The sequence below is a fragment of the Hylobates moloch genome, unplaced genomic scaffold (assembly GCF_009828535.3).
Source record: "Hylobates moloch isolate HMO894 unplaced genomic scaffold, HMol_V3 SCAFFOLD_5, whole genome shotgun sequence".
Lineage (NCBI taxonomy): Eukaryota > Metazoa > Chordata > Mammalia > Primates > Hylobatidae > Hylobates > Hylobates moloch.
In genome coordinates this window covers 86,285,308-86,304,530 of record NW_026652280.1, presented here as the reverse complement: position 1 = coordinate 86,304,530, position 19,223 = coordinate 86,285,308, and the positions used below count along the sequence as shown (strand labels likewise).

Below are 19,223 nucleotides of genomic sequence, written 5' to 3'. Positions count from 1 at the left end.
CTTGTAACAAATCAGTGATCTAGTAAATACTTTAAGTAAATCAATCAATATGTATGTACTGAGCTGATTTACATTACCACTAGATGATGAGCTACAGACATCTGCTACAAGAATCTCTAATGAGGGCCAGGCGTGGCAGCTCATGCCTATAATCCCAGCACTTTGGGAAGTCATGAGGTCAGGAGTTTGAGAATAGCCTGGCCAACATGGTGAAACCTTGTCTATACTAAAAATACAAAAACTTAGCTGGGTGTGGTGGCAGGCGCCTGTAATCGCAGCTACTGGGGAGGCTGAGGCTGGAGAATCGCTTGAACCCGGGAGGCGGCAGTTACAGTGATCTGAGATTGCACCACTGCACTCCAGCTCAGGCAACACTGCAAGACTCCACCTCAAAAAAAAAGAATCTCTAATGAAAGGGAACTACTCAGTCTCCAGAGAAAGTGCTTGATCCTTAAAATTCTCACTTCTTCCTGCTTTAATAAGGTTTAGCTAGGTTCACTGACTCTTGAAATCCAGTGAAAGTTGTGTCTTTTTTTTTTTTTTTCAAGATGGAGTCTCGCTCTGTCGCCCAGGCTGGAGTACAGTGGCACCATCTCGGCTCACTGCAAGCTCCACCTCCCAGGTTCACACCATTCTCCTGCCTCAGCCTCCTGAGTAGCTGGGACTACAGGCGCCCACCACCACACCTGGCTAATTTTTTGTATTTTTAGTAGAGACGGGGTTTCACTGTGTTAGCCAGGATGGTCTCAATCTCCTGACCTCGTAATCGGCCCACCTTGGCCTCCCAAAGTGCTGGGATTACAGGCTTGAGCCACAGCACCCGGCCCAGTGAAAGTCATATCTAAACCTGACCATTCCCAGAGTGGCACAAATGATCTGGCCAAGCCTGGATTAAATAAAACAGGTGTTATTTCTATTCTCTTACACCAAACTGTCAACAACAGTGTTCGTTTTTAAGTTGATGACATACATCGGACTTACATGGCACTTTCATAAATCTTAGCTCTGTTTCAACTTCCATCCTGTTAGGTTTTCTGGCTATTTATATCTGACTAAGCAAATTTTAACTGTTATTGCTACAAATTAACCTTAGTCTTCAGTGAGGTTCAAGGGAGTTTCAAACATTAACATGATCTCAAATGAGATCAGTAAGCTATGTGCCTTTGATAAACTTTCATGAAACATATTTATATTCCAGTTAAGAAATAATAGATAAAATCCACTAAAGTGAGGGAGGAAAGCATGGCATTAGAGTTTATAAGCAATATTAAAGAATGTTCCAGGCACAGTGGCTCATGCACCAGCACTTTGGGAGTCTGAGGCATGTAGATCACCTGAGGTCAGGAGTCCAAGACCAATCTAGGCAACATATCAAAACTCTGTCTCAACAAAAATTACAAAAAATTAGCCAGGTGTAGTGGCAAGCACCTGTAGTCCCTGGTACTTGTGAGGCTGAGACAGGAGGATCACTTAAGTCTCGGGGGTGGAGGTTGCAGTGAACCTAGATTATGCCACTGCACTCCAGCGTGGATAACAAAGTGAGACCCTGTCTCAAATAATAAAAAGGAAGACAGACAGAGAGAATCTGTCACAGTAGATAGAAAACTATATTCAACTGAATTCATTAAATGTTTTAACTTCTACCATGTGCCAACCACTGCCAATGCTCTGATAAATAAGACTGCCATGATTTTTGCCCTCAGGACCTATAAAAAGCAAGTAAAAAGACAATCGGTGTATTATTTCCTATGACAGCAGAAAAATCAAATGTTAAATAAATGGGGGCCAGGTGTGGTGGCTCATGCCTGTAATCCCAGCACTTTGGGAGGCTGAGGCAGGCAGATCAGAAGGTCAGGAGATTGAGACCATCCTGGCCAACATGGTGAAACCCTGTCTCTACTAAAAATACAAAAAAAATTAGCTAGGTGTGGTGGCGTGTGCCTGAAATCCCAGCTACTCAGGAGGCTGAGGCAGGAGAATCACTTGAACCTGGGAGGTGGAGGTTGTAGTGAGCTGAGATCACGCCACTGCACTCCAGCCTCCTGGCGACAGAGATAGATCTGCCTCAAAAAACAAAACAGGCCGAGCGCGGTGGCTCACGCCTGTAATCCTAGCACTTTGGGAGGCCTAGGTGGGCAGATCACGAGGTTAGGAGATGGAGACCATCCTGGCTAACACGGTGAAACCCCGTCTCTATTAAAAACACAAAAAATTAGCCGTGCGTGGTGGCAGGCCCCTGTAGTCCCAGCTACTCGGGAGGCTGAGGCAGGAGAATGGCGTGAACCTGGGAGGTGGAGCTTGCAGTGAGCCGAGATTGCGCCACTGCACTCCAGCCTGGGTGACAGAGCAAGACTCCGTCTCAAAAAACAACAACAACAACAACAACAAAAACAAAACAAAAAAAAGAAACAGGAAAAAGAGGCATTTTATATACCAGAAACAGAGAAAGATGTTGAAAACTTCCCAGATACAGTTCATGAAAAGCAGGAATCAAAAAAAAAATTCCCAAAGGATGTTAACACTTAAGCTGAAACCTGAAACCTGAAAGGCAGAGTTAGAGAGGAAGGAAAATGTTTGATTCAGAAAGAACAGCATACGCAAAGGTCCAAAAGTAAATAAGAGGGCATAAAACATTAAGAAAAGAGAAAGTAGCCGAGTATGGTATCATTTTCAGGTAATGAGAAAAGAGAAAGGGAGAATATGGTATAATGGAAAGAAATTCAACCTGAACAAAGAATACCAGGTGTCCAGTCTTTGTTCTACTGCTTACTAGTATAACGTTAGGGTAAGTAATTTTGCCTCTACGAGCCTTTATTTCCTAATGAAAAAAAATGGGATGCTACCATATTCCCCCTCAAAGGGATGGCTCAAAGATCAATTTTTTTTTCTTTTTTTCTTAAAATGAAGTCTCACTCTGGAAGGCTGGAGTGAAGTGGCGCAATCTCAGCTCACTGGCACCTCTACCTCCTGGGTTCAAGCAATTCTCCTGCCTCGGCATCCCAAGTAGCTGGGATTACAGGCACACGCCACTACACCTGGCTAATTTTGTGTGTGTGTGTTTTTAGTAGAGACGGGGTTTCACCATGTTGGCCAGACTGGTCTCGAACTCCTGACCTCAGGTGATCTGCCCGCCTCAGCCTCCCAAAGTGCTGGGATTATAGACATGAGCCACAGCACCTAGCCTCAAGGATCAAATTTTAAAAACCATGTGAATGGTCGGGCATGGTAGCTCACACCTGTAATCCCAGCACTTTGGGAGGCCGAGCTGGGGAGATCACCTGAGGTCAGGAGTTCGAGACCAGCCTGGCCAACACGGTGAAACCTTTTCTCTACTAAAAATACAAAAAAAGTAGTTGGGCGTGATGGCGGGGGCCTCTACACCCAGCAACTTGAGAGGCTGAGGCAGGAGAACCACATGACCCGGGAGACAAAGTTGGCAGTTAGCTGAGATTGTGCCACTGGCACTCCAGCCTGGATGACAGAGTGAGACTCTGTCTCAAAAAAATAAATAAATAAAAATAAAAATCCAGCCGGGCGCGGTGGCTCACGCCTGTAATCCCAGCACTTTGGGAGGCTGAGGCAGGTGGATCACGAGGTCAGGAGATCGAGACCACGGTGAAACCCCGTCTCTACTAAAAATACAAAAAATTAGCCGGGCGCGGTGGCGGGCGCCTGTAGTCCCAGCTACTCCAGAGGCTGAGGCAGGAGAATGGCGTGAACCCGGGAGGCGGAGCTTGCAGTGAGCCGAGATTGCGCCACTGCACTCCAGCCTGGGCGACAGAGCGAGACTCCGTCTCAAAAAAAATAAAAATAAAAAAAATAAAAATCCAGGCACGATGGCTCACACCTATAATCCCAGCACTTTGGGAGGCTGAAGCAGGAGGATCACTTGAGGCCAGGAGTTCAAGACCAACCTGGACAACATGGAGAAACTCGTCACTACAAAAAAAATACCAAATATTAGCTGGGCTTCGTGGTCTGCGCCTGTACTCCCAGTTACTCAGGAGGCTGAGGCAGATCAACCGAGCCCAGGAGACTGTGGATGCAGTGAGCTATTATTGTTCCACTGTACTCCAGCCTGGATGAGCTAACAGTGCAAGACCTTGTCTCTAAAAAATTTATATTAAAAAAAATGTTGGGGCCAGGCGCAGTGGCTCACACCTGTAATCCCAGCACTTTGGGAGGCTGAGGTGGGTGGATCACCTGAGGTCAGGAGTTCGAGACCAGCCTGACCAACATGGAGAAACCCCAACTCTACTAAAAATACAAAATTAGCCAGGCATGGTGGCGCATGCCTGTAATCCCAGCTACTTGAGAGGCTGAGGCAGAAGAATCAGTTGAACCCGGGAGGTGGAGGTTGCAGTGAGCAGAGGTCACCCCACTGCACTCCAGCCTGGGCAACAAGAGTGAGACTCTGTCTCAAAAAAAAAGAAAGAAAAAAAAATTTAAGGCCAAGGGCCAGGTATGATGGCTCACCCCACTAATCCCAACACTTTGGGAGGTGGGCAGATCACATGACGTCAGGAGTTCAAGACCAGCCTGGGCAACATGGTAAAACCCCAACTCTACTAAAAAAAAATACAAAAATAGCCAGGAGTGGTGGAGAGCTCCTATAATCCCAGCTACTCAGGAGGCTGAGGCAGGAGAATCGTTTGAACCGGGGAGGTGGAGGTTGCAGTGAGCCGAGATTGCACCACTGCATGCCAGTCTGGGCGACAGAGCGAGACTCTGTCTCACAAAAAAAAAAAAAAAAATTTTTTTTAAGGCCAGGCACAGTGGCTCATGCCTGTAAACCCAGCACTTTGGGAGACCAACGCAGGCGGATCACTTGAAGTAATGAGTTTGAGCCAGCTTGGCCAACATGGGAAAACCCCGTCTGTACTAAAAATATAAAAATTAGTCGGACGTGGTGGCACACGCCTGTAATCCCAGCTACTCAGGAGGCTGAGGCAGGAAAATCTCTAGAACCCAGAAGGCAAAGGTTGCAGTGAGCCGAGATCGCGTCACTGCACTCCAGCCTGGGAGATGGAGTGAGACCCTATCTCAAAAAAAAAAAAGAAAAGAAAAAGGGAAAGAAAGAAAGAAAGACAGACAGACAAAAGCGAAACTAAAATATAATTCCACTGAGTAAGAAAAAGTACTGATTGGGAAGGTCGTAAAGAAGCTTTTGAAGTGGTGGCAATTTCAAATCTTGACTGAGTAGTAGTTACACAGGTATTTGCTTCATGCTTATTCACTATACCATATAAATTTATGTTTTACGGACTTTTCTGCATGTGCTTCTTCCCAAGAAATTTTCAGAAACTGAACCAACACTATTTCATACCGATGCTAGTGCTCCTAAAGTCCTGTAGCAAAGACCCTCTCAGATGTTTATGAAATGAACAGACAGGCCAGATGCAGGGGCTCACAGCTGTAATCCCAACACCTTGGGAGGCGGAGGCGGGCGGATCACCTGAGGTCACGAGTTCGAGACCAGCCAACCCCGTCTTTACTAAAAATACAAAAATTAGCCAAGTGTAGTGGTGTATGCCTGTCATCCCAGCAACTCGGGATGCTGAGGCAGGAGAATCACTTGAACCTGGGAGGCAGAGGTTGCACTGAGCTGAGATCATGTCATTGTACTCCAGCCTGTGTGATAAGAGCCAGATTCCAACTCAGAAAAAAAAAAAAAAAAAAAAAAAAAAAGAATAGATATATATGTAACTGAAGTGTTTACAGATGAAGTAATACTATCTGGGATTTAATTCAAGACAACTGAGAGGGAGTAGAAGATAGAGATAGAAGAAGATTTCCACGTTTTGATAATTGTTGAAGCTTGGCAATGGGTATATGGGTGTTAATCACACCACTGTTTACTTCATATGTTTAATTTTTCCATAGTAAGTTTTTAAAATGTTTCTAATTTTAATTACTGTACTTCTAGGAATAAGGATTTAATAGGAAACACAGAAAAACAAATACATAATTGAGCTCCTTGTACTTTTATTTCCAACCTTTTTTTTTTTTTTTTTTTGAGATGGAGTCTCACGCTTGTCCCCCAGTCTGGAGTGCAATGGCGCAATCTCGGCTCGCTGCAACTTCCACTTCCCAGGTTCAAGCGATTCTCTTGCCTTGGCACCCGACCCCCGACCCCCGACCCCCGTCCACCTCACCAGTAGCTGGGATTACAGGCGCCCACCACCACACCTGGCTAATTTCTGTATTTTTAGTAGAGGCAGGGTTTCACCATGTTGGCCAGGCTGGTCTAGCCACCACATCCAGCTTTATTTTTAATGCCCTAAAAAAAGTAGATACAGAGTGGGCGTGGTGGCTCACGCCTGTAATCCCAATACTTTGGGAGGCCAAGGTGGGTGGATCACCTGAGGTCAAGAGTTTGAGACGAGCCTGACCAACATGGTGAAACTCCGTCTCTACTAAAAATGCAGAAATTAGCCGGGCGTGGTGATGCACGCCTGTAATCCATTACTCAGGAGGCTGAGCCAGGAGAATCGTTTCAACCTGGGAGGTGGAGGCTGCAGTGAGCGGAGATCGTGCCTCTGCACTCCAGCCTGGACGACAGAGCAAGACTCCGTCTCAAAAATAAATGAATGAATGAATGAATGAATGAATGAATGAATGAAATACCATTCAGCCATAAAAAAGACTGAAATTCTGTCATTTTCGGCAACATGGATGGAATTGGAGAATATTAAATAACGTGAAATAAGCCAGGCACAGAAAGAGAAGTATCACATGTTCTCACTCAAATATTAAAGAACTAAAAAGCTGATCTCATAAACAGAGAACAGAATGATGGACACCAGAGGCCACAAAGGGTGTGTATGAGGGGCAAGGGGGTGCATAAAGAGAGGATGGTTAATGGGCATGAACATACAGTTAGAAGGAATAAGTTCTGATAATAGTAAGTAGGGTGACTATAATAACAATGAATTTTATATATATACATATATATATATATATATATATATATATTTTAAATGATGATATAAAATCATAGAGTTAGTTTTTCCTTTTCTCTCCTTTTTTTTTTTTTTTTTTTTTTTGAGATGAGTCTCATTCTGTCGCCCAGGCTGGAGCACAGTGGCATGATCTCAGCTCACTGCAAGCTCTGCTTCCCGGGTTCACGCCATTCTCCTGCCTCAGCCTCCCGAGTAGCTGGGACTACAGGCACCCGCCACCACACCTGGCTTATTTTTTGTATTTTTTAGTAGAGATGGGGTTTCACCATGTTAGCTAGGATGGTCTTGATCTCCCGACCTCGTGATCCACCCACCTTGGCCTCCCAAAGTGCTGGGGTTACAGGTGTGAGCCACCGTGCCTGGCCAATAACAATGAATTATACATTTCAAAATAGCTTGAGGGGAGGACTTGAAATGTTCCTATTAAATAGTCAAGGTGATAAGACACCCCAAATACTCTGACTTGGTTATTACAATCTATGCATCTAATAAAGTATCACAGGTACCCCCAAAACAATATGGAAAAATTGTTTCAAATATGAAGAAATGGTTAAATAATAAGGGACAGAAGTAAATGGATGGGTATCTTCAGATGCTTGTGTTCCCCAAAATATAATGTTTAGGAGAGTTCCTAATATTTTCATCAATGAGACAATGTGGACTGACATTCCAAAGAGAGGGGGATAAACTGAGAAAGTGCCCACAAAGCTAAATGAGTAGTATTTACCAACCTTTGACTTGGGCAAGCATTAGGTAAGAGATCTGGAGAAAAATTAAGTAATCCATGTAGTAATTAAAATATAGTGTTTTTTAACTAGTTCTACCTAACAAAAAGTGATCCAAATCTATGGTGATATCTCATGACGTTAATCCAGAATCTCTGGTAAGGTTCTTCATAAAGCAGACTCAATAAATAACTGGTGAATTAAATATGCTACTAGAGAAAGGAAGATTAATATAAATAAATCAAAAGTATACTTGTAACTTTTTTTTTTTTTTGAGACAAAGTTTCGCTGTTTTTGCCTGGGCTGGAGTGCAATGGCACAATCTTGGCTCACTGCAAGGCGGGTTCAAGCAATTCTCCTGCTTCAGCCTCCCAAGTAGCTGGATTACAGGCGCCTGCCACCACGCCCGGCTAATTTTTTGTATTTTTAGTAGAGGCGGGGTTTCACCATGTTGGCCAGGCTGGTCTCAAACTCCTGACCTCAGGTGATCCACCCGCCTCCACCTCCCAAAGTGCTGGGATTATAGGAGTGAATGAACCATCGCGCCTGGCCTACTTGTAACTTCTTTTAAGGTTTTCTTGAGACATCGTTTTGCTATGTTGCTCAGGGTGGTCTTCCGGCCTATATTCTTAACTTTGTATAAAACCATGATTTTTTTTTTTGAGACAAGATCTCACTCTGTCACCCAGGATGGAGTACAGTGGCGTAATCATAGCTCACTGCAGCCTTGACCTTCCAGGTTCAAGTGATCCTTCCACCTCAGCCTCCCAATTACCTGGGACTAGAGGTACACGCCATGACAGCCAGCTAATTTTTGTATTTTTTGGAGAGACGGGATTTCGCCATGTTGCCCACATTAGTCTCCAACTCCTGGGCTCAAGCCTTGAACTCCTCCTGCCTCAGCCTCCCAAAGTGTTGGGATTATATGCGTGAGCCACCGCACCCAATCCACAAACCATGGTATTCTCTCTCAATTGGTGGCACTACCCATCAACCAGGAACTCAAGCTAAGAACACAGGAGTAGGCCAGGTGCGGTGGCTCACGCCTATAGTCCCAACACGGTGGGAGGCCAAGATGCACACATCACTTGAGGTCAGGAGACCAGCCAGTGCAACACGGTGAAACCTGGACTCTATAAAAAAATACAAAAATAGCCAGGCATGGTAGCGCATGCCTCTAATCCCAGCTACTCAGGACCCGAGGCAGAAGAATCACTTGAACCCAGGAGGCAAAGGTTGCAGTGAACCAAGATCGTGCCAGCACACTCCAGACTGGGTGACAGAGCGAGACTCTGTCTCAAAAAAAAAAAAAAAAAAAAGCAGCGGCGGCAACCTTGCAACCTTTGGGCCAGTCGTGGTGGCTCATGCCTGTAATCCTAGTACTTTGAGAGGCTGAGGCAGAAGGATCACTTCAGCCTAGGAGTTCAAGACCAGCCTGGGCAACCAACGTAGACAGATCCATCTCTAAAAAACAAAAAGAGGCTGGGTGCAGTGGCTCACGCCTGTAATCCTAGCACTTTGGGGGGCCGAGGTGGGCGGATCACCAGAGGTCAGGAGTTCAAGACCAGCCTGGCCAACATGGAGAAAACCCATCTCTACTAAAAATACAAAAATGTGCTGGGCGTGGTGGTGGGTGCCTGTAATCCCAGCTACTTGGCAGACTCAGGCAGGAGAATCATTTGAACCTGGGAGGCGGAGGTTGCAGTGAGCTGAGATCAGAGTAACAGGCTGTACCATATTGTCTAGGTGTGTAGTAGGCTATGCCATCTAGGTTTGTGCAAGCATATTCTCTAATGTTTGCATGATGAAATAGCCTAACAACGCATTTCTCAGGACACAGCCCCATTATTAAGCAACACATAATACAAAGTGACTGGTCCCACAACAGAAATACATATAAAGTATCCTGGGAATATAATGGAGGAGAATGCAAGAGAAGGTCAATCTCTGGGAGCCTTGGAGGGTAATTAGGAACTTAACAAGAAAAAAGAATGAGGCTGAAGAAAGAGCATTTTAGATATGAACATTCACAGGAAACAAAACAAAACATTAAGCACCTAATAAAGCATTATATCAAGCACGGTGATGAAATGGTGAGAAAAGACATGACAGCAGCCTTTAATGATGTGTATACCCTAATAGCGAAACAGACAATCAAACAATAATCCAAAGAAATATAAAATGGCAACTTTGGTAAGTGCTATACATAAGAAGTATTTTATACTGTAAGAACTTGCAACAAGCCAGGCATGGTGGCTCATGCCTATAATCCCAGCACTTTGGGAGGCCAAGGCAGGCATATCACTTGAGGCCAGGAGTTCGAGACCAGCCTGGCCAACACGGTGAAACACCTACCAAAAAATTTAAAAATTACCTGGGCATGGTGGCACACGCCTGTAGTCCCAGCCACTTGGGAGGCTGAGGCAGAAGAATTGCCTGAACCCAGGAGGCAGAGGTTGCAAGGAGCCGAGCTCACACCACTGCACTCCAGTCTGGGTGACAGAAGACGACTCCATCTCAAAAAAAGAAAAAAAAGAAACTAATTATGAAAGTAGCCCAGAGCTGAGGTGGGAAGACCACTTGAGCTCAGGAGTTTGAGACCAGCTTGCGAAAACAGTGAGACCCCATCTCTTTAAGAAAAAAAAAAAAGGTCTAGTGAGCACAGAGTAAGAAAGGTAACTGGACAGTCTCAAGGGACATGAACAGTCTGTTCCTCTTTTCACTAATGACTAGAGTAAGTGGGGCAATTAGATACAGCACATTCTTAGTCCTTGACTCCCCTTCTCTTTGACTGTATTCTGACCACCACCTTCCTAATAATAATTATAGTATTACCATCAGCATGTAACCATTGAAGTGAATTAATTTTATTACATTCTACTTTGCTGTCACGAAATATGCATTATTAACAAACCAGTAAAATTAAGAGTCTCAATAATTTAAATAGTATCATGCTTTTTTTTTTTTTTTTTTGAGATGAAGTCTCACTCTGTCGCCCGGGCTGGGGAGCAGAGGCGTGATCTCAGCTCACTGCAACCTCTGTCTCCCCAGTTCAAGCAATTCTCCTGCCTCGGCATGCCAAGTAGCTGGGACTACAGGCACTTGCCACCACTCCCGGTTAATTTTGGTATTTTTAGTAGAGACGGGGTTTCACCATATGGGCTAGGCTGGTCTTGAACTGCTGACCTTGTGATCAACCTGCCTCGGCCTCCTAAAGTGTTGGGATTACAGGCGTGAGCCACCACACCCAGCTTTTTTTTTTTTTTTTTTAATTGAGACAAGGTCTCCCTCTGTTGCCCAGGCTGGAGCACAGTGGCACGATCTTGGCTTACTGCAACCTCTGCCTCCCAGATTCAAGCGATTCTCCTGCCTCAGCCTCCCAAGTAGCTGAGATTACAGGTGCCTGCCACCATGCCCGGCTAATTTTGTTGTTGTCGTTGTTGTTGTTGTTTTTTGAGATACAGTCTCACTCTGTCGCCCAAGCTGGAGTGCAGTGGCGCGCTTTTGGCTCACTGCACGCTCCACCTCCCGGGTTCACGCCATTCTCCTGCCTCAGCCTCCCAAGTAGCTGGGACTACAGGTGCCCGCCACCACGCCTGGTTAATTTTTTGCATTTTTTAGTAGAGACAGGGTTTCACCATGTTAGCCAGGATGGTCTTGATCTCCTGGCCTCATGACCCGCCCACCTCAGCCTCCCAAAGTGCTGAGATTACAGGCATGAGCCACCGCACCTGGCCCCAAACAGTTGAGTTTTCTTTTCACTATTCCACAAACGAAAAAGTTCATCAAGGTTAAGTAATATTACAGAGTTTATGTGCTGAAATTCAAAAGCAGGTCTCATGAACCAAAGTCCAATGTCCATCCCACACCACTAGTGACTTTACAGAGTGGGAAAGTCACAGAAGATGGAAACACCATAATCAGAGCCTTGAAAGCACAACATAAGAAATTATAGATGCCCGGGCGCTGAGGCAGAAGAATGGCGCGAACCCAGGAGGTGGAGCTTGCAGTGAGCTGAGATGGCGCCACTGCACTCCAGCCTGAGCGACAGAGTGAGACTCCGTCTCAAAACAAAACAAAAACAAACAAACAAAAGAAATAATAAAAGTAAAAGGCCGGGTGCAGTGGCTCAGGCCTGTAATTCCAGCACTTTGGGAGGCTGAGGCGGGTGGATCACAAGGTCAGGAGTTCGAGACCAGCCCGGCCAAGATGGTGAAACCCCATCTCTACTAAAAATACAAAAATTAGCCGGGCGTGGTGGCACACACCTATACTCCCAGCTACCCAGGAGGCTGAGGCAGGAAAATCGCTTGAACCTGGGAGGCAGAAGTTGCAGTGAGTCAAGATAGCGCCACTGCACAAAACTCTGTCTTTAAAAAAAAAAAAAAAAAAATTAAGAAACAATAGAAAAGACCAGGTGCAGTGGCTCACGCCTGCAATCCTAGACTCTGGGAGGCTGAGGCAGGTGGACTGCCTGAGCTCCGGAGTTTGAGACCAGCCCGAGCAACATGGTGAAACCCCATCTCTACTAAAAATACAAAACATTAGCCGGGTGTGGTGGCGTGCACCTGTAGTCCCAGCTACTCAGGAGGCTGAGGCACAAGAGTCGCTTGAACCCGGTGGGGCGGAGGTTGCAGTGAGCTGAATGGCACCACTGCACTCCGGCCTGGGGGACAGAGCTAGACTCTGTCTTAAGAAAAAATAAATAAATAAATAATAGAAAAGATACTTGGGGCTGGGGGCGGTGGCTCACACCTGTAATCCCAGTACTTTGGGAGGCCAAGGCAGGCAGATCACTTGAGATCAGGAGTTCGAGACCAGCCTGGCCAACATGGTGAAACCCAGTAACTACTAAAAATACAAAAATTAGCCAGCCATGGTGGCATGCACCTGTAGGCCAAGCTACTCAGGAGGCTATGGCAGGAGAATCACTTGAACCTGAAAAGCAGGGGTTGCAGTGAGCTGAAATCGCACCACTGCACTCCAGCCTGGGCGACAGAGCTGAGACCCCTTCTCAAAAAAAAAAAAAAAAAAAAAAAAGACCCAATCATATGCCAGTAAGTCCTTCCTTAGACCCAGAATCATACCCAATCACCTACTCAACAGTTCTACTGTGATACTTCACAAGCACTTCACATTCAACCTTTTCAAATTTTCTCAAAACTGAACTTATGCTCCTTTGCTCAGTCCCCAAACCTGCTCTTCCTTCAGTGTACCCTATTTCAATAAAAGAACTGTATTATAAGCCATGCGCTAGGAAAACCTGGGAGTCATACTTATATTTACCTCCTTTAAACTGACCCTCAAAACAGTCAATGAAAAGTCCTATGATTCTATTTCATATATATTTTTTCAATCATAGAATCAATCATAGAATCTCAATCATAGAATCAATCTCCTCTCTAGTTCTGTCAGCACTCAACCATACCACATCATTGTCTTACCTGAACCAATATAGTAGCCTCCTAATTAATCTCCCCAAATCTATTCTTGCCCTCTCCCTGACCCTTTCTCTACATTGCAACCACTGGCATTGGTCCAAACACATTACTACTCTGCTGAACTTCTGCCTTCCCAATAGCTTCAGGATAATGCCCTATTTGATCTGACCTGTCTACCTTGTCAAGATTTTAACTCTTTCCTTCACTTATGTCTCTTCACTTAAAATGGCTTTTTGGTGTTTTGTTTAGTTGGTTGGCTTAGTTGGTTGGCAGGTTTCTCAAACATGTCAAATTCTTTCCAACCTTAAGAGTTTCTGCATGTGCTAATCACTCTGCATCTTTGCCTGGTTACCTCCTAGTCATCCTTTAGGTCTCAACTTCAAAGCTTTCTCAGGAAAGTGTTCTCTAATATTTCTATCCACTACTGAAGTCTAGATTAGCTCACTCTATCATATACTCTTACTGCAACCTATGTTTACCTTTGTAGCCCTTTGTGTAACTGTAATTAACATTACTAGTATTTGTTTAATGTCTGACTTTTCCACCAGACCAGAAGCTCCATGACAGAGGGACCATACCTGTCTTATCCATCACTGTAAGCCAGAGCCCGACATGGTATCTGAACATGGTTAAATGCTTAGTATTATTTTCTCATTCCTACCTTAGGGCTTTGCATTGCCTGCTCCCTATACCGAGGGCCCCAGATCTGGTCCCTGGAACCCTTGAACACCACAAGATTGGCTGTTCATCACTCAGGTCTCAGTACAAAATGCCACCTTGTCAAGAAGCCTTCACTGATCACTCAATCTCAAGGAATTCTCCATCCTACAAGTATCTCATCATCCTCGTAATTTCTTCAAAGCACTCAGCACTATCTGAAACCACAGCATTTAGAAGACCCAAATAAAATGCTTAGTACAACATAAGCACTCAACAAACGTTTGTTTAAGTGAATGAATCTCCTGAATGAGAACAGATGACTTGGGAAACACCCTGAATTCATCAGCGAAACATTTATAAACTGTGTCCCAACAAAGCTGATGAAGAGGCAGTATAGCTTAGTATGCTCTGGAATCACCAGACTGTTTACTTTGAATCCTGGCTCTGTCTCTTAACTGGATAACCTGAGACACTTAACTGCACTTTGGATCTGTTTCCAAAACCGTAAAATGGGAGTCAAAGAATCCATTTCAAAGGGTTCTTGAGAATTAAATTAGTGAGTGTATCGAAAATGCCAGTACCAAGCACATAGTATACATTCAATCAATGTGTGCTATTATCCATGAGATTGGGCTTTTATCTCCTACTTGCAAATATGCAGTGTGACTTTTCCTTTATCTTATCCCCCAAAAAAGGTTTCTGGCCTGGTGAAAAAGTCAGATATTAAACAAACACTTACACTAGTAATGTTAATTATAGTTACACAAAGGCAACAAAGGTAAACACAGAATACAATGAAAGTGTATGATAGGGTGAGCTATCTAGAATCTAGACTTCAGTAGTGGGTAGAAACATCAGTTCATACTTCTACAGGGTGTACACCGTTGAATTCCAAGGGCATCTTTATTCACATAGATTAAGATATGTGAATGGCAACTTTTGGGATTATCCAACATGTAGCACTGTCCCCAAGTTCTGGCAACCCGAAGAATGATGATGATCAAAAGACTAAGATGGTGATGATCAAAAGACTAAGATGACAAAAAGACACAAGAGACAAAGAAGTACTTTGCAAACTATAAAACTACTATAAAACGATCACTACATTTATGAATATATATTATCTTGAGGTCACTTTCAGAAACGAGTCAGTTAGCCAGATTACTGCCTTGACAAACAAAAAAGTTCCTAACGTCTGTGATCCAGGATCTAAAGAGATGAATTAAGGCTGAGGGCCACAACCAGCTCATGAGGCAGTTTTTCAGAGTGATCATGCAGTCTTCAGCTACAGGGCAATTAAAAATATTTTAACATTTGCTCACAGCAGCACCACAACTTTTATCTCACTTCCCTATCCTTCAAAGAGAGTATCAAAAGGAAATCTGCGCCAGGCGCGGTGGCTCACGCTTGTAATCCCAACACTTTTGGAGGCCGAGGCAGGTGGATCACGAGGTCAAGAGATCGAGACCATCCCAACCAACATGGTGAAACCTTTTCTCTACTAAAAATACAAAATTAGCTGGGCAGGGTGGTGCATACCTGTAATCCCAGCTACTCAGGAGGCTGAGGCAGGAGAATCACTTGAACCCAGAAGGCGGAGGTTGTGGTGAGCCGAGATCGCGCCATTGCACTCCAGCCTGGGCAACAAGAGTGAAACTCCGTCTCAGGGGGAAAAAAATAGAAAATCTTATCTGCTGTAGCTTAATGATTGATGTCTAGACAGTGAATGCTTATGTTACTGAAATAAGTTGATCTTTGCGTATGTTAAAAGGAGTAAAGAAAATATGCAACTGGGTTGAGAATTGTCATGACCATGAAGTTAGTTTTGTGAAAATTCAACAACAGAAAAAGGGCTTCATGCTTACTTTTGCAAAGCATGATGTGGGAAACACAATGTGAGACTGCTTTTGAGATGTTTTGTGTTAGATTTATCTAAAATTCAAGGCCAGGCGAGGTGGCTCACACTTGTAATCCCAGAATTTTGGGAGGCTGAAGCGGGTGGATCACCTGAGGTCAGAAGTTCGAGACCAGCCTAGTCAACATGGCGAAATCCTATCTCCACTAAAAATATAAAAATTAGCTGGGCATGGTGACGCATACCTGTAATCCCAGCTACTCAGGAGGTTGAGGCAGCAGAATCACTTGAACCCAAGAGGCAGAGGTTTAAGTGAGCCGAGATCGCACCACTACATTCCAGCCTCGGCAACAGATTGACTCTGTCTCAAAACTAAGTAAATAAATATTTAAAAAATAAAATTATAAAATGAATAGCAGATAATCAGGATGGAAACACGCAACCTATCTACTGGGTATTTCCCTTTATATCAGGGTTTGTCAAACTCAGACTATTGACATTCTGGACCTGTTAATTCATTGTAGTTAGGCCTGTCCTGTGCACTGCAGAATGCTTTAGCAGCATCCTTAGCCTCTACTCATTAAATACCAGTAGCACTACCCCAGTCTGACCACCAGAAATGTCCACTGCTAAATGTTTCCTTGGGGGCAAAATCATCCCCAGTTGAGAATCTGCTTTAAATAAATCTTCTAGTATCTCCAACTGTCTAAAGCCTCATCCACTCATATTCTCTCCTCACAGTTTCAAAAAATCTTTCCCCTGCTCTTCCTGGTAATCCAAGCTAAATCCCAAAGTCGACCTTAATATTTCATTTGTCTTTGCCTTAAAAGTCCTTAGAAAGCACACTGTACAACTTCGACAAGGACAGGTCAGTTTTCTTGTTTAAAACCACAGTTGGTGCCGGGCATGGTGGCTCACGCCTGTAATCCTAGCACTTTGGGAGGCCGAGGCGGGCAGATCACCTGAGATCAGGAGTTCAAGACCAGACTGGCCAACGTGGCAAAACCCCGTCTCTACTAAAAATACAAAAATTAACCAGGTGTGGTGGTGGGAGCCTGCAATCCGAGCTACTCGAGAGGCTGAGACAGAAGAATCATTTGAACCCAGGAGACAGAGGTTACAGTGAGCAGAGACTAGGCCACTGCACTCCAGCCTGGGCAACAGAGTAAGATTCTATCTCAAAACAAAAAATAAAAATAGGCCAGGCACGGTGGCTCACACCTGTAATCCCAGCCCTTCGGGAGGCCAAAGCGGGTGGATCACTTGAGGTCAAGAGTTTGAGACCAGCCTGACCAACATGGTAAAACACCATCTCTACTAAAAAAACACAAAATTAGCCCGGTGTGGTGGCGCACGCCTGTAATCTCAGCTACCTGGGAGGCTGAGGCAGGAGAAGTGCTTGAACCCGGAAGGCAGAGATTGCTCTGAGCCGAGATAGCACCATTACACTCCAGCCTGGCCAACAAAAGCGAAACTCCCTCTCAATAAATAAATAAATAAATACAAATAAAAGCACAATTGGTAAGAGACTTGATACTAAAACTCAAGGCTCAACATCCCCAATTAAGTACTCTTCTCTATCATAACATGCTGCTATCCATCAGTTACAAAGTTTAGTCAGTCCTTCACTGCCAATGTGTCTTGCTTAGATCTCTTCCTTTCCATTTCTACCTATAACCTACAGCAATGGTTCTCAAAACTTTTGCATGGATCAAAATCACCTGCCTTGTTAGAACGCAGATTGCTGGGCCCCAACTCCAGAGTTTCTAGTTCAGTAAGTTTGGGGTGGGGCCCAAGAATTTGCATTCCAACATGTTCCCAGACACCCAGTTAATGCTCATGCTGCTAATGAGAGACCTACACTTTGAAAACCACTGCCTTAAGAGTTCAGGGTTCCTGTCACCTCAAAAGGTAAGCTATTTGAATATCCTTCTAGACCATTCCCTGACCTGAAACTGGAGACATTACTCCCAAAATGCCACTTTGGCCAAATCACTGTTGTATTAAAAACAAACCAGCTGGGCGCAGTGGCTCATGTCTATAATCCCAGCACTTTGGGAGGCCGAGGCAGGCGGATCATTTGAGGTCAGGAGTTCCAGACCAGCCTGGCCAATAATAGTGAAACCCCGTCTCTAATAAAAATACAAAAAATTAGCCAGGCGTGGTGGCACGTGCCTGTAATCCCAGCTACTCGCGACGCTGAGGCAGGAGAATCACTTGAACCTGGGAAGCGTAGGTTACAGTGAGCCGAGATCGTGCCATTGCACTCTAGCCTGGGCATCACAGTGAGACTCCATATCCAAAAAACAAAACTTCTAATGGCTATGTCCGTACTTGGCTTTCAAAGTTGTTTAAAATTTCTACCCAACGTTATCAGCAGTGCCCCTCAAAAGACACCACCTACTTCAGTACTGCTCATCTATCAGAGATCCACAGAATAGGCCTTATAGTAGTAGTATAAAGCTTATGCTGTCTTTACCACCTGAAAGGCCACCCTCTTCCCTCCTCCTCTCTACCTACCTGAAGGAGGCCTTCACCAATGTATTTGCCAAAAACATTCGTTTGGTCACTATTTGCTGCCTTTTATCTTTAGGGTTTAACTTTTTACCAAGTACTCACAGACAGAGAAAAACCCCAAGAACCTAAAATTTAAAACAGAAAACAAGGATATGAGTGACATACATAAATAAAAGCCTTGATATACACACAAACTGCACAATACTGCCGTTTTAACAGATCAAGTGCAATAAGTTCAAAGTTCATGAAAAGAATGTGCCAAAGTTCATGAAAAGAATGTGCCATCTTTGTTTGAAACATAATCAAACACTGGCTATCAAATATTTATAGCTGTCTAATTCAGGATGTTAAGCAAACAGACATTAGCAAGAAAATGTTAAAGTAGGCGGGGAGTGGTGGCTCATGCCTGTAATCTCAGCATTCTGGGAGGCCAAGGCAAGTGGATCACCTGAGGTCAGGAGTTCCAGATCAGCCTGGCCAATACGGTAAAACCCCATCTCTACTAAAAATACAAAAATTAGCCAGGCATGGTGGCACATGCCTGTAATCCCAGCTACTAAGGAGGCTGAGGCAGGAGAATCGCCTGAACCTGGGAGGCAGAGGTTGCAGTGAGCCAAGATTGCACAACTACACTCCAACCTGGGTGACAAGAGCGAAACTCCATCTCAAAAAAAAAAAAAAGAAAAGAAAATATTACAGTAGCCTCAAAAGAGAGAAAGTACTAGCCTACACACAGTGGAGTAAGAGTGGTTATCATTATTATTATTTTGGTTTTTTTTTTTCGAGATGGAGTTTCACTCTTGTCACCCAGGCCGGAGTGCGATGGTGCGATCTCAGCTCACTGCAACCTCCACCTCCCGGGTTCAGGCGATTCTCCCGCCTCAGCCTCCTGAGTAGCTGGGACTACAGGCGTGCATCACCATGCCCAGCTAATTTTGTATTTTTAGTAGAGATGGGGTTTCATTGTGTTGGCCAGGCTGGTCTTGAACTCCTGACCTCAGGTGATCTGCCCGCCTCGGCCTCGCAAAGTGCTGGGATTACAGGTGTGAGCCACTGCACCCGG

At 44.6% G+C, this 19,223-nt stretch overlaps 1 protein-coding gene across 3 annotated transcripts in view; it reads right to left on the bottom strand.

The window, feature by feature from the left end:
- Nucleotides 1–19,223, bottom strand: part of KDM2A (lysine demethylase 2A) — a 150,231-nt gene that overhangs the window by 118,713 nt on the left and 12,295 nt on the right. Inside the window, exon 2 of one of the 3 annotated variants that reach the window (XM_058438995.1) lies at nucleotides 18,164–18,285. The exons of the other annotated variants lie outside the window; for them this stretch is intronic. The gene's annotated coding sequence lies outside the window, so the exon portion shown is untranslated. The remainder of the gene's footprint in view (nucleotides 1–18,163; nucleotides 18,286–19,223) is intronic. 3 annotated transcript variants of the gene reach the window in all.